The following is an 11,971-nucleotide window of genomic DNA, read 5'->3' on the forward strand; positions in this document are numbered from 1 at the left end:
TGATCTCTGTGGCCATTTCCTTCTCTTTGTAATGTCTAGTTTTATTAAGTTAGGATTTATGAACAGTAAAATATGTCCTTTTTGGTGTACAGGTCAGTGAATTCTGGCAAATGCGTATACTCAAGTGACTACTACCCAATCAAAAAGCTAAGCAGCATTTTTTTATAAAATATAAATACACTGCCATCAGCATGCTTACAAAAATTTATTGATAGTTTCAGTCAGTGTGTATCTTCCCCTGACTTCTTAATTTGTTGTTAATTTTTGTTTGTGTTACATCTGGATTGTTTCAAATCAGAATCCAAACAGTCTCCACATTGTATTTGGTTGTATGAGTCACTTAAGTCACTTTTAATGTATGAATTTCCCCTTCCTCTCTATATTTTCCAGACGTTTATTTACTGGAGAAAGTGCGTCATACTTGTCCTGTAGAATATTCTACATTCTGGACTTTGCTGTTTCATCTCTGTGATGTCATTGGATGTGTAGCTCTAGTCCCTGGATTTCCTGTAAACTGGCGGTTAGATCTAGAGGGTTGATTATATTCAGACTGGACTTTTTGCCAAAAATACTTCCTAGGTGGTGTCAAGGGATATTGGGCCTTCCTGTTGCATTTACTGTGGGCCAGTATCTGATCCTCGTTTTCATTAGCATCATGAAATTTAGTATAAATTCCACTGGCATCCTATAACAGAGTGTTGAATACGGAATCTCAGGAAAATGCACCACTTCAAAGCACTAAGCCAAATCATTTTGCATCTTTTTTATTAAGCATCTTTAAAATCCACTCCCACAAGTATTCCCTGGTTTTCTGATGATGGAGTTTAGCAAATTCTAAAACTTCTCTCTGCATAAAACTTCTTTTTCACATATTCTTCAAATCACCCTCAGATCATAGTAATTTTAAATCTGGTGTGACGGTTAATGTTATGTGTCAACCTGACTGAGCCACCAGGTGACCGGATAGTTGGTCAAATATTATTCTAGGTTTTTCTGTGAGGGTGGTTTTGCATAAGATTATCATTAAAGCAGATTGCCCTCCTTAATGTGGGTGGGCCTTGTCCAATCAGTTGAAGGCACAATCATGAATAGCACAAAAAGACTGACCCTCACCCAAGTAGGAGAGAATTCTTCCTGTATGACTGTCTTTGAACTGGGACACCAGCTTTTTCCTGCCTTTGGACTTGAACTGAAATATTGACTCTTCCTGGGTCTCAAGCCTGCCTTGTTCTCAGAACTTCAGATGCTGACCAGAACTCACCATGGACTCTCCTGGGTCTCTAGTTTGCTGACTCACCCTGCAGATGTTGGGGCTTTCCATCCTCAATTATGTGAGCCAGTAACCTATAATAAATGCGTACATACAAACACATAATCGCATTAGCCAATTACCTGTAATAAACAAATAAATAGATGGATGTACATATCCTATTTGCTCTGTTTTTCTGGAAAACTCTAATACATCTGGTAACAGGATCACTACAGTGAGGCATGGAACATGAGAGAAATTTGTTGTCTTTCTCCTGCCAGAAGACAAAGGAGAAGCGGCAGAGAGAATGTGTCATTCAAGTTTAGGGGTTGATATTTTCCATGTCTTAGAAACCTCCCAAATACCATAACTCCAATTCTAGGAAACTTACCCTTTGTAAATGAATGTTCTAAATTTCACATATGAGACAGGAGAGGTTTTGAATTCAATTGCCATTGGAATTTAGCAACATAAAATGTCAGTCTCAGAATTCTCCTTCTGGTAATGGTGGAATGGGTATTTCAAACCAACCTTCCCACCCTACACACACACACACACACACACACACACACACACGCACGCACACACTGAATAACCTGAAAATATAAACAAAAATTAGGAAACATCTGTGTGAAGGTATCAAAGCATTACCAAAGCAGTCAGGAAGTGCAGGACCAACATCCAAGTGAGGAGGGAAGCCCAAATAGTGAGCTCTGTAGTTAGTGCTACTTTTACCTTAGAGGAACCTGCCAATTCTGGAGGAGATGGCTGAGAGTCTGACTAGCTGACCAGACATTTGAAAAGAATAATGAAGCTACGGGGGCGGGGGCAAAAGTTAGAGTTTAAGGCCTATCAAGTGGCAGGGGGTCTAGTAAACACCACAGGATTTTGAATGGGAACAAAACATTGCCCATCAGGTATAAGAATGTCTCCCAAATAGCCTGGCCTTCACAGGGACACAAGTCAGTTGGAAAACACTCTCAATCCCAACTAAGTTTAGGTTGATCTAACCTAGGTTAGGCTAGTGACCCCCACCCAGCCACCTCCCGGAATGAATGGTAAAGTTTCTTTGGAGGAAGGTTATATCATCCTGAGCCTCAAATGTTTTCTACAAGACAAAATTTCCTACAGAAAAATGAAAAGAAATCTTAGACTTGAAAGTTAAAGAACTTTTTTGGGCAAAGTGTATCAAGAAAATTGGCAGAGATGTAGACTTAATGAGAACAATGTGATAATCTTCTTCTATCCAATACTAATATATGAGATATATACTATATTATAATTATTTACTGGATTATAATTATTTATAATCCACAAGCCCAGAGTACTTATTCAAGAGACAAGCCTTCTTTCTTAACTACTACCTGAATAATAGGGAATTAGGTTCTTCTCTCAACATTTGACTCATTCTTTCTCTACCAATGTGGATTGACATTTCCTGTTTTAGTATTTACTGAAACTGAAAAGAAAAATTTCACAACAAAAAGTAAGCTATAACTTTAACAAAAGGGATACTTTTAGACATTTGCATAAAGCTATGGGCCCTCTTGTCAAACCCTGGGAGCCCAGTACTCCTCCTGCTATACCCACACTCAAAGATTTCAAATCACTTGATCCTGATGCTGCAACTAAATTTCCATTGAAGATTATTCATGGAAGCTCCAAATTAAATGAATCAGATCTTCAAAATTATTTTTTTTTAATAGTACACAAATGAAGCCTACCTTTCTCAGTGTCCATCTTGAGGGCCTTGTCACATGCCACTGCTTGAGCTTGCCTGCTAATATGATCACTGCCCCATCCCTGTGAACCAAAGATGGGTCCAACCAGATGGGCCAAACAGAGGTTCTAAGTGGTTATAGTAACATTCTCTACTGAAATTGTAGGTATAGCTTATCATTGGAATGTATATGAATCAGACACTTAGATCCTGGGATAGTTCTTAGATACAGGTCAATGAGAGATGAATAACAGCTATCCCATAAAGCATACTCATGGGAATTCTACCCCAACAGATAATTGTACTAGAACCATACAAATCAGCTAAAGGTGAGGTCCCTAGGGTGGAGCTCCTCCAGCACTCTCCTTTCTGTCTCTCCTGCTTAATCCTTGTGGGTTTCATCCAACCTTGCAAAGGGCAGCCAAGAAGAAAAATCAGAGGGTGGCCCGCCTCTTGCTGGTGAGATACATGCCCATTCATCCTCATTGAGCACATTGGCTTCAGCCCTGTTTGTTGTTTGTTTGTTTGTTTATTGTGAAGGTCAGTTATACAGTTAAAATAGAACTAAAAGACAGCCACTCAACATGAAATCTGGCTAATGATTCTATCAGCCCAATCATGTGGTTCAACTATTTCCACTACTGCCGGCAAAGGAGGAGAGGGTGGGTAAAATACATTAACTGCTGGGCTTCAGGGCACAGAAAGTGTCTGCAATTGGTTTTGGCACCGCAGTGTGCTTTTGCTGTTGTTGCTACTATAAAAAAGCTAGGAAGGAAAGCTAACGTTAGTGTTTTGTGGAAAATTTGCTTTGTGTATGGCAGTTTTAAGTTATTAGTTTTTAAAATCAGTACTTTTTTAATGGAAAAACTTGGCCAAAAATCTGTCACAGAATTTTGGGACCCATTAAAACAAAGTTTAAGAAGGAAACAAACAAACAAACAAACAAAACTTCCTAATATGTAATATATTACAAGGGAAATATTTGTAACTTAAAATATATTTAAGGATCCAGCCTACTCTTTCCTTTTCAGGACTAGAAATACTTGGCAGCTCAGTTAATAAAAGCAGACTCCTTAACCCTGAGCAAAGAATCCCTTTACATTTTTACAGTAATCCAGGGTATCACTAGTGAAAGAGAAAAGGACATTTGAGACCTTCTCTACCCAAGGAGGGTGAGGTGGGTCATGAGTAAACTGAAAGGATGGTGAGGCAGCCCCAAGAGGCCAAGCCAACCTCAGTTCTAGCATCTTCAGACCAATAGATAGATCACAGGGGAGCAAGTGAGAGAACGTCCCAGGTCTCCAACTTCACACTCTGCTAACCCCTCCAACACCCAGTGAGGGAAAAGCAGTTTCCTGAAGGCTTCAAGCTCTGCCCCAGAAACTTGAGGATTGGCAAACCCAACTCCCTGTTGCACTGCCATTGGGTGATGGAGGTCAATCCTCACCCCAACTCGGCCCACCCTCCCAGTTCACCTCTAGCACCATCTGCAGGCGGTGCTGGGGACTCCATCCATGGTGAGGAAGTGCCCTTGCTTCCAGCGCTTCCAGCCAGCCTGGGACTTTCCTGGAAGGGGGCTGTGGGCGCTGATCTCACTCCCAGGAGCTGTGAGTCAGCACCTGGGAGAGGGTCATGGAGGTAGGACTGCAGGACATGGAATAGAGCAGGGTGGGGAAGAGCTGAGGTGGGGTGGTGTCCTGGAGATTAATCTAACAATGGATAGGAAGAAAATTCTAGAGGCTAAAGCCTTGGAACCAAGTTCTTCCGCTGCAAAATGGGGTTGCTAAAAATTGTCCCCACTTTGCAAAGGTGTTGTGATAATTTAAAAATTGTAAAGTGCATAGAAAGTGCCTGGCATAGACAGCAGTGCAATGTTTGTTAATTAGCAACAGGCTTTAAAGATGGTCGAACCCACATAAATTGTAGCAGTATTTTTTTTGATCTGTCTCCTAAAACAAAGGAAACAAAAGCAAAAATAAACAAATGGGACCTAATTACGCTTAAAAGCTTTTCCACAGCAAAAGAAACCATGGACACAATGAAAAGACAGCCTACTGAATGGGAGAAAATATTTGCAAATGATATGACTGATAAGGGATTAACACCCAAAATATATAAACAACTCATATAACTCAATATCAAAAAAGGATCTTCTGCTGATTTAAAAATGGCAGAAGAAGAGACCTTCAAGATGGCAGAGGAGTAAGACGTGGAGATCACCTTCCTCCCCACAAATACATCAGAAATACATCTACATGTGGAACAACTCCTGCAGAACACCTACTGAACGCTGGCAGAAGACCTCAGACCGCCCAAAAGGCAAGAAACTCCCCACGTACCTGGTAGGGCAAAAGGTAAAAGCAAAAACAGAGACAAAAGAATAGGGATGGGACCTGCCCATCTGGGAGGGAGCTGTGAAGGAGGAAAAGTTTCCACACGCTAGGAAGTCCCTTCGCGGGCGGAGACGGAGGGAGGCAGGGAGGAAGCTTAGGAACCGCGGAGGAGAGCTCAGCAACAGGGGTGCAGAGGGTAAAGCGGAGAGATTCCCGCACAGAGGAGCAGTGCCAACCAGCACTCACCAGCCCGAGAGGCTTGTCTGCTCACCCGCCGGGGCGGGCGGGGCTGGGGGCTGAGGCTCGGGCTTTGGTCGGATCGCAGGCAGAGGACTGGGGTTGGCAGCGTGAACACACCCTGAAGGAGCTAGTGCGCCACGGCTAGCCGGGAGGGAGTCCGGGAAAAAGTCTGGACCTGCCAAAGAGGGAAGAGACCATTTTTTCGGGGTGCACCAGGAGAGGGGATTCAGAGCACCGCCTAAACGAGCTCCAGAGACGGACGTGAGCCGCGGCTATCAGCGTGGACCCCAGAGACGGGCATGAGACGCTAAGGCTGTGGCTGCCGCCACCAAGAAGCCTGTGTGGGAGCACAGGTCACTCTCCACACCGCCCCTCCCGGGAGCCTGTGCAGCCCACCACTGCCAGGGTCCCGTGATCCAGGGACAACTTCCCCAGGAGAACACATGGTGTACCTCAGGCTGGTGCAACGTCACGCAGGCCTCTGCCGCCGTGGGCTCGCCCCGCATCCATACCCCTCCCTACCCCCGGCCTGAGTGAGCCAGAGCCCCTGAATCAGCTGCTCCTTTAACCCCGTCCTGTCTGAGCGAAGAACAGACGCCCTCAGGCGACCTACATGCAGAGGCGGGGCCAAATCCAAAGCTGAACCCCTGGAGCTGTGCGAACAAAGAAGAGAAAGGGAAATCTCTCCATGCAGCCTCAGGAGCAGCAGATTAAATCTCCACAGTCAACTTGATGTACCCTGCATCTGTGGAATACCTGAATAGACAACAAACCATCCCAAAATCAAGGCGGTGGACTTTGTGTGATTTTGTGTGTATAGCATTGCTTTTACTATTTGTCCTAGGGTTCTGTCTGTCCATTTTTTGTTTTTTGGTTTTTTTTAGTATAGTTTTTAGCACTTGTTATCATTGGTGGATTTGTTTTTTGGTTTGGTTGCTCTCTTCTTTTTTTCTTTTTTTTATTACTTTAAAATTTTTTTATTTTTAATAATTTTTTAAATTTTTTATTTTAATAACTTTATTTTATTTTATTTTTTTCTTTCTTTCTTCCTTTTTTCCTCTCTTTTTTTCTGCACCGTATGGCTGACAGAGTCTTGGTGCTCCAGCCAGGTGTCAGGCCTGTGCCTCTGAGGTTGGAGAGCCGAGTTCAGGACATTGGTCCACCAGAGACCTCCCGGCTCCATGTAATATCAAACGGTGAAAGTTCTCCCAGAGATCTCCATCTCAATGCTAAGACCCAGCTCCACTCAATGACCAGCAACCTACAGTGCTGGACACCCTATGCCAAACAACTAGCAAGACAGGAACACAACCCCACCCATTAGCAGAGAGGCTGCCTAAAATCATAATAAGGTCACAGACACCCCAAAATACACCACCAGACGTGGTCCTGCCCACCAGAAAGACAAGATCCAGCCTTATCCACCAGAACACAGGCACCAGTCCCCTACGCCAGGAAGCCTACACAACCCACTGAACCAACCTTAGCCACTGGGGGCAGACACCAAAAAAAATGGGAACTACAAACCTGCAGCCTGTGAAAAGGAGACCACAAACACAGTGAGTTAAGCAAAATGAGAAGACAGAGAAACACACAGCAGATGAAGGAGCAAGGTAGAAACTCACCGGACCAAACAAATGAAGAGGAAATAGGCAGTCTACCTGAAAAAGAATTCAGAGTAATGATCGTAAAGATGATCCAAAATCTTGGAAATAGAATGGAGAAAATACAAGAAATGTTTAACAAGGATCTAGGAGAACTAAAGAGCAAACAAAAAATGATGAACAATAAAATAAATGAAATTTAAAACTCTCTAGAAGGAATCAATAGCAGATAACTGAGGCAGAAGAACGGATAAGTGCTCTGGAAGATAAAATAGTGGAAATAACTGCCACAGAGCGGAATAAAGAAAAAAGAATGAAAAGAATTGAGGACAGTCTCAGAGACCTCTGGAACAACATTAAACGCACCAACATTCGAATTATAGGGGTCCCAGAAGAAGAAGAGAAAAAGAAAGGGACTGAGAAAATATTTGAAGAGATTATAGTTGAAAACTTCCCTAAAATGGGAAAGGAAATAGTCAATCAAGTCCAGGAAGTGCAGAGAGACCCATACAGGATAAATCCAAGGAGAAACACACCAAGACCCATATTAATCAAACTATCAAAAATTAAATACAAAGAAAAAAATTAAAAGCAGCAAGGGAAAAGCAACAAATAACACAGAAGGGAATCACCATAAGGTTAACAGCTGATCTCTCAGCAGAAACTTTGCAAGCCAGAAGGGAGTGGCAGAACATATTTAAAGTGATGAAAGGGAAAAATCTACAACCAAGATTACTCTACCCAACAAGGATCTCATTCAGGTTTGATGGAGAAATTAAAATCTTTACAGACAAGCAAAAGCTGAGAGAGTTCAGCACCACCAAACCAGCTTTACAACAAATGCTAAAGGAACTTCTCTAGGCAGGAAACACAGGAGAAGGAAAAAAGACTACAATAACAAACCCAAAACAATTGAGAAAATGGTAATAGGAATATACATATCGATAACTACATTAATGTAAATGGATTAAATGCTCCAACCAAAAGACATAGACTGGCTGAATGGATCCAGAAACAAGACCTGTATATATGCTGTCTAAAACAGACCCACTTCAGACCTAGGGACACATACAGACTGAAAGTGAGGGGATGGAAAAAGATATTCCATGCAAATGGAAATCAAAAGAAAGCTGGAGTAGCAATACTCATATCAGATAAAATAGACTTTAAAATAAAGAATGTTACAAGAGACAAGGAAGGACACTACATAACGATCAAGGGATCAATCCAAGAAGAAGATATAACAATTGTAAATATTTATGCACCCAGCATCGGAGCACCTCAATACTAAGGCAAATGCTAACAGCTATAAAAGGGGAAATCGACAGTAACACAATAATAGCAGGGGACTTTAACACCCCACTTTCACCAATGGACAGATCATCCAAAATGAATATAAATAAGGAAACACAAGATTTAAATGATACATTAAACAAGATGGACTTAATTGGTATTTATAGGACATTCCATCCAAAAATAGCAGAATACACTTTCTTCTCAAGTGCTCATGGAATATTCTCCAGGATAGATCATATCTTGGGTCACAAATCAAGCTTTGGTAATTTTAAGAAAATTGAAGTCATATCAAGTATCTTTTCTGACCACAACGCTATGAGACTCGATATCAATTACAGGGAAAAAATCTGTAAAAAATACAAACACATGGAGTCTAAACAATACACTAAATAACCAAGAGATCACTGCAGAAATCAAAGAGGAAATCAAAAAGTACCTAGAAACAAATGACAATGAAAACACGATGACCCAAAACCTATGGGATGCAGCAAAAGCAGTTCTAAGAGGGAAGTTTATAGCAATACAATCCTACCTCAAGAAACAAGAAACATCTCAAATAAACAATCTAACAACCTAACTTAACACCTAAAGCAATTAGAGAAAGAAGAACAAAAAAATACCCATTTGCAGATGACCTGATACTATACATCTTTAGAGAATCCTAAAGATGCTACCAGAAAACCACTAGAGCTAATCAATGAATTTGGTAAAGTATCAGGATACAAAATAATGCACAGAAATCTCTTGCATTCCTATACACTAATGATGAAAAGTCTGACATAGAAATTAAGGAAACACTCTCATTTACCACTGCAACAAAAAGAATAAAATACCTAGGAATAAACTTACCTAAGGAGACAAAAGACCTGTATGCAGAAAACTATAAGACACTGATGAAAGAAACTAAAATGATACAAACAGATGGAGAGATATACCATGTTCTTGGACTGGAAGAATCAACATTGTGAAATGACTCTACTACCCAAAGCAATCTACAGATTCAATACAATCACTATCAAACTATCAATGGCATTTTTCACAAAACTAGAACAAAATATTTCACAATTTGTATGGAAACACAAAAGACCCTGAATAACCAAAGCAACCTTGAGAAAGAAAAACACTGCTGGAGGAATCAGGCTCCCAGACTTCAGACTATACTACAAAGCTACAGTAATCAAGACAGTATGGTACTGGCACAAAAACAGAAATATAGATCAATGGAACAGGGTAGGAAGCCCAGAGATAAACCCACGCACATATGGTCACCTTATATTTGATAAAGGAGGCAAGAATATACAATGGAGAAAAGACAGCCTCTTCAATAAGTGGTGCTGGGAAAACTGGACAGCTACATGTAAAAGAATGCAATTAGAGCACTCCCTAACACCATACACAAAAATAAACTCAAGATGGATTAAAGACCTAAATGTAAGGCCAGACACTATAAAACCCTTAGAGGAAAATATAGGCAGAACACTCTGTGACATAAATCACAGCAAGATCCTTTTTGACCCACCTCCTAGAGAAATGGAAATAAAAACAAAAATAAACAAATGGGACCTAATGAAACTTCAAAGCTTTTGCACAGCAAAGGAAACCATAAACAAGACGAAAAGACAGCCCTCAGAATGGGAGAAAATATTTGCAAATGAAGCAACTGACAAAGGCTTAATCTCTATAATTTACAAGCAGCTCATGCAGCTCAATATCAAAACAACAAACAACCTTATGCAAAAATGGGGAGAAGACCTTAATAGACACTTCTCCAAAGAAGATATACAGATTGCCCACAAACACATGAAAGAATGCTCAACATCACTAATCATTAGAGAAATGCAAATCAAAACCACAATGAGGTGTCACCTCACACCGGTCAGAATGGCCATCATCAAAAAATCTACAAACCATAAGTGCTGGAGAGGGTGTGGAGAAAAGGGAACCCTCTTGCACTGTTGGTGGGAATGTAAATTGATACAGCCGCTATGTAGAACAGTATGGAGGTTCCTTAAAAAACTAAAAATAGAACAACCATATGACCCAGCAATCCCACTACTGGGCATATACCCTGAGAAAACCATAGTTCAAAAAGAGTTATGTACCACAATGTTCATTGCAGCACTATTTACAATAGCCAGGACATGGAAGCAACCTAAGTGTCCATCAACAGATGAATGGATAAAGAAGATGTGGCACATATATACAATGGAATATTACTCAGCCATAAAAAGAAACGAAATTGAGTTATTTGTAGTGAGGTGGATGGACCTAGAGTCAGTCATACAGAGTGAAGTAAGTCAGAAACAGAAAAACAAATACTGTATGCTAACACACATATACGGAATTTAAAAAAAAAAAAAAAAAGGTTCTGAAGAACCTAGGTGCAGGACAGGAATAAAGGCGCAGATGTAGAGAATGGACTTGAAGACACGGGGAGGGGGAAGGATAAGCTGGGACAAAGTGAGAGAGTGGCATGGACATATATACACTACCAAATGTAAAACAGATAGCTGGTGGGAAGCAGCCATATAGCACAGGGAGATCAGCTCGGTGCTTTGTGACCACCTAGAGAGGTGGAATAGGGAAGGTGGGAGGGAGACGCAAGAGGGAGGGGATATGGGGATATATGTATACATATAGCTGATTCACTTTGGTATACAGCAGAAACTAACACAATATGGTAAAGGAATTATACTCCAATAAAGATTTTTTAAAAAAATTCTCTAAGTAGTTGATTGCAGGGGTGTAGGGCTTATTTTAAACATGACTCCTTTGTAAGAATCAAAAAATTAAAGAGAGATAAAACATTCTGAAAAAAAAGAACTTGTTTGGTTTGTACTCTTGAAAATGTGAATTTTATTTGGTTTAAGTCTCACTAGCTATATTTTGTAACTTTGAAATTAAGACTTCACTTGGTTTGAAATTTGAAGAAAAAAACAATAACCAAAGTCTGCTATAGAAAAAGAAATGTCAATCTTAGACTTTTTTATTTTTAAGGTAAGGAACTTCAATAATATAAATCAAGAACTTCAATAATATAAATCAAGAAAATGGAAAAGATGTAGGGATGATGAAAAAAGTGTGACAGTAATCATTCATCCAAAAAAGTTTATATTCCTATTACCTTAAGGCAAAATGTATTTTATTGAAAATATATTTAAGGTTTAAGAATTACTTACTTTACACCCTTTTCCCAATAAAGCAACACCTAATTTACCAAGCCAGAAATGTTTTTTATATATAGATTATTTAAATTGTACAAAATTACATAAAGATTCAGGAAAAAATGATAGATATCTCACTAGTAGGTTTAGTAGCATAGATATTAGAGGAACAAATTTTATATCCTCTGTAATCGTAAAGTTTTATTATCTTCTTGTGCACTAATGTTTCAGTGAACAAAATTTATGAGTATGTTGAATTCTTAACATCCGTGCCTTAGAAAGTGTTAAAGCCTATTGTCTATTAACTCACTTTGTTTATACATTGAAGTATACAAAAGGCAAAAGGGAAAAGGCAAAAGGCAAAA

Source organism: Balaenoptera physalus, assembly GCF_965194825.1.
Source record: "Balaenoptera physalus genome assembly, chromosome: 10".
Classification (NCBI taxonomy): domain Eukaryota; kingdom Metazoa; phylum Chordata; class Mammalia; order Artiodactyla; family Balaenopteridae; genus Balaenoptera; species Balaenoptera physalus.